Here is a 4,009-nt window from a genome sequence, read left to right as displayed (position 1 = left end):
CACTTTCATAAGATTCATTCCTTATCTCTTCAAGCTCATTTAATTGCAATAATCTTTTCTCACCAGCATCTTTCAAATTATAATTGAACTCTTTAATTGCCCAATATGCTTTATGCTCAAGTTTAATTGGTAAGTGACAAGCTTTCCCAAACATTAGACTATATGAGGATATTCCTATAGGAGTTTTGTATGCAGCCCTATAAGCCCACAAAGCATAAACAAGTTTGACTGACCAATCCATTTTTTTTTATTCACAGATTTTTCCATAATTCTTTTAATTTCTTGATTGGATAATTCAGTCAAACCATTTGTCTGAGGATGATAAGTAGTAGCCATTCTATGGTTTATATGATATTTCTTTAATAATTTGTCCATTATGGCATTTCTAAAATGAATTCCCCCATTAATTATGATAACTCTCGGCATCCCAAATCTACAAAATATGTTTATTTTAAAAATTTGGCAACACTTTGAGCATCACATTAAGGTAAAGCAACAATTTCTATCCATTTGGATACATATTCCACTTCTAACAGTATATATAAATTTCTGAAAGATGGTATAAATGATCCCATGAAATGTAATCCCCAAACATCAAATATTTCAACTTCCAGCATATAATTGAGGGGCATCTCATTTCTTCTAGAAAAATCGCATACTCATTGACATCTACCACAAGTTTTAATATAAGTATTAACATCTCTAAAGATAGTAGGCCAATAGAATCCAGATTGTAAAATTTTGTATGTTGTTTTATCAACACCAAAATGTCCCCCAAAATCAGAATAATGACATTTTTGGATAATTTTATAAGACTCTTATAAAGGTACACATCTTCAAATAATAAGATCCATTCCTTGTTTATATAAAAATGGGTCATCCCAAAAATAATTCTTAGCTTCAAAAATAAATTTTCTCTTTTGTTTATATATCATTCCATAGGGTATAATATCACTAACAAAAAAGTTCACAATGTCAGCATACCACGGAACACACCACTCATTAATGCTGAACAATTTTTCATCTGGAAAATGTTCATTAATTTCCTTTTCAAAATAGAGTGATTTTTCTAACTCAAGTCTGGACAAATGATCAGCAATTTGATTTTCAGTTCCCTTTCTATCTACTATTTCAAAGTCAAATTCTTGCAAAAGAAGAATTCATCTTATAAGTGTTGGTTTAGCATCCTTCTTTTTCATTAAGTACTTAATAGCAGAATGAACTGTATGCACTACGCAATGAGTTTAGATATAATCTAAATTTATCGAAGGCATATACTATTGCTAATAACTCTTTTTCAGTTGTTGTATAATTAATTTGGGTCTCATTAAAATTTTTATTAGCATAGTAAATTACTTTAAAAATTTTATCATATATTTACCCTAAAACAGCTCCAATAGCATAATCACTAGCATCACACATAAGTTCAAAAGGTTTTCCACAATCTGGTGAAATTATAATTGGTGCAGTGACTAGCTTTTTTTAATAACTCAAAAGCTTTTAGGCACTTTTCATTAAAATTAAAAATTACATCTTGCTCCAATAAATGGCATAAGGGCTTAGCAATTTTTGAAAAGTTTTCAATACATTGTCTGTAGTATCCTGCATGTCCTAAAAAACTCCTAATTTCCCTTACATTTGTTGGATAAGGTAAATTAGCAATCACTTGAATTTTAGCAGGATCTACTTCTATACCATGCTCTGATATTTTATGTCCTAATGCAATTCCTCCTGCTACCATAAATTTGTATTTTTCCCAATCAAGGACTAAATTTATTTCTTCACAGTGCTTAAGAACTTTTGATAAATATTCTAAACATGAGTCAAATGAAGTTCCAAACACTGAAAAATGATCCATAAATACTTCAATCCCTTTTTCAATTAAACTACAAAAAATTACCATCATACATATTTGAAATGTAACAGGGGCATTAGATAAACAAAAATAAACCAAAAGGTATTCTTCTAAAAGCAAAAGTACCATAAGGACTGGTAAATGTTTTTTTCTCTTGATCCTCAGAAGTTATTTGTAGAAGTTATTTGTAGGTGGTGATAACAGGTATATCCATCCAGAAAATAAAAGTATTTTTGCATAGCTAGTCTATCTAACATTTGATCTAGAAACGTAGTGAAAAATGATCTTTCCTAGTGGTAAGGTTTAATTTTCTATAATCAATGTATATTCGCCACCCTGCGTATGTTCATTCACAGTCATAGTTACTCCTCCTTTCTTAGGAACACAGTGAATTGGACTAACCCATGCACTATCTGAAATAGGATAAATAATTTCAACATCTAACCACTTTAAAATTTCTTTCTTTACTACTTCCTTCATTACAGTATTCAATCTCCTTTGAGGATCAGCCTTGAGTTTACAGTTCTCTTCCATATGAATTCTATGCATACAAATTGATGGGTTGATTCCTTTAAGATCAGCAATTGTCCATCCAAAGGCTTAAATTTTTTCAGAATTTTCATCAACCTTTCTTCTTCTTCCACAGCTAACTTTGAGTAAATTATAACTGGTAAAGTAGAGGAATCTCCTAAAAAGGCATATTTTAAAAGATTAGAAATTAATTTCAACTCAAGTTCTGGAGGTTTTTCTATTGATGGACAAAATGATTTAAAATGATTTATCTGATTTATCTTTTTCTAACGTGTCCAAAATTTTAAAACTTTCTCGAACATAGTTTGAATCTTTCTTGAGAAGAACTTCACATTGATCTAATTCCTCTTCTTGCTCGTGTTCCAAATCTTTTACTTCAAATTTTTCTTCATAATTAATTTTGAAATGGCATTCACTCAGATATCTTATAACATTGATTCTATAACATTCATCATCTTTGCTTTTGTAGAATAATTCATTGATCTTGAAATGTTAAGAGTAACATTTTGATCATTGACGTGCATAGTTAATTCCCCTTTATGCACATCTATTATTGCTCTTCCTGTGGCTAGGGAAGGTCTCCCTAAAATGATAGGTATCTCTTTATCTTCCTCCATATCCAGCACAATGAAATCAACAGGAAAGATAAATTAATCCACTTTCACTAGGACATCTTCTATAACTCTTTTAGGATAAGTTATCGAACGATCTGCTAACTACAGAGCTACAGTATTATGGGTTATTTCTTCTAATCTCAATCTTTTGAATATTGATAATGGCATAAGGTTATTGTCTGCACCTAAATCACATAAAGGTTTCCCATAAAATATGTCTCCTATCGCACATAGAATTTTAAATCTATCAGGATCTTTAAGCTTTTCAGAAAGCTTTTTCTGAATAATTGCACTGCACTCCTCACTAAGTACAACAGTCTCATTATCTTCAAACTCCCTTTTCCTGTTGAGAATATCCTTCATAAACATTACATAGCTTGGCTTTTGTTCTGAGGCTTCAGCAAATGGAATATTAATTGTAAGCTTCTTAAAAATTTCCATAAATTTTGAAAGTTGCTTATCCAACTTCTGTTGATGAAGTCTCTGATTAAATGGAGGTGGTGGTTTTTCCAAGTTAACTTTAAGTGGAGAATTATGTCTTTCAAAATCTTTTCGAGCGTCCTCTATTTTTTCAGTATTACTAGGAAGTGTTCATTGGGATCTATTACTTAATGAATTTGAGATTTGTCCAAGTTGATTATCAATATTTCTAATTGTATCTCCTTGAATTTGTAACTGATTTCCCATTTGTAACACCACTTCTTCTATAGATAACTTCTTCTCTTTAAATTGTGCATTACTATTGAAATCTAGAGGATAAGTAGATCTATAGTTATTATTACTCCCTTGGTTGTTCCAGTTTCCCAATTGGTTTCCTTGATTGTTCCCCCATTATTGATTATTACCACCCGAGTATTATTCTAATTGAATTTGGGATAGTTCTTCCAACTTGGGTTGTAATAATTTGAATATGGGTTATTCTGCTTGTTATTTATGGCATTCAAAGCTTTCAATGATGATTGAAAATCTGCCATTTGGCCTAATGAATTCTCTTTAATCATGGAGATAG

The sequence above is a fragment of the Phalaenopsis equestris genome, unplaced genomic scaffold, assembly GCF_001263595.1.
Source record: "Phalaenopsis equestris unplaced genomic scaffold, ASM126359v1 Scaffold229006, whole genome shotgun sequence".
NCBI classification, from domain to species: domain Eukaryota; kingdom Viridiplantae; phylum Streptophyta; class Magnoliopsida; order Asparagales; family Orchidaceae; genus Phalaenopsis; species Phalaenopsis equestris.
Note: the sequence above shows the minus strand (reverse complement) of the source record.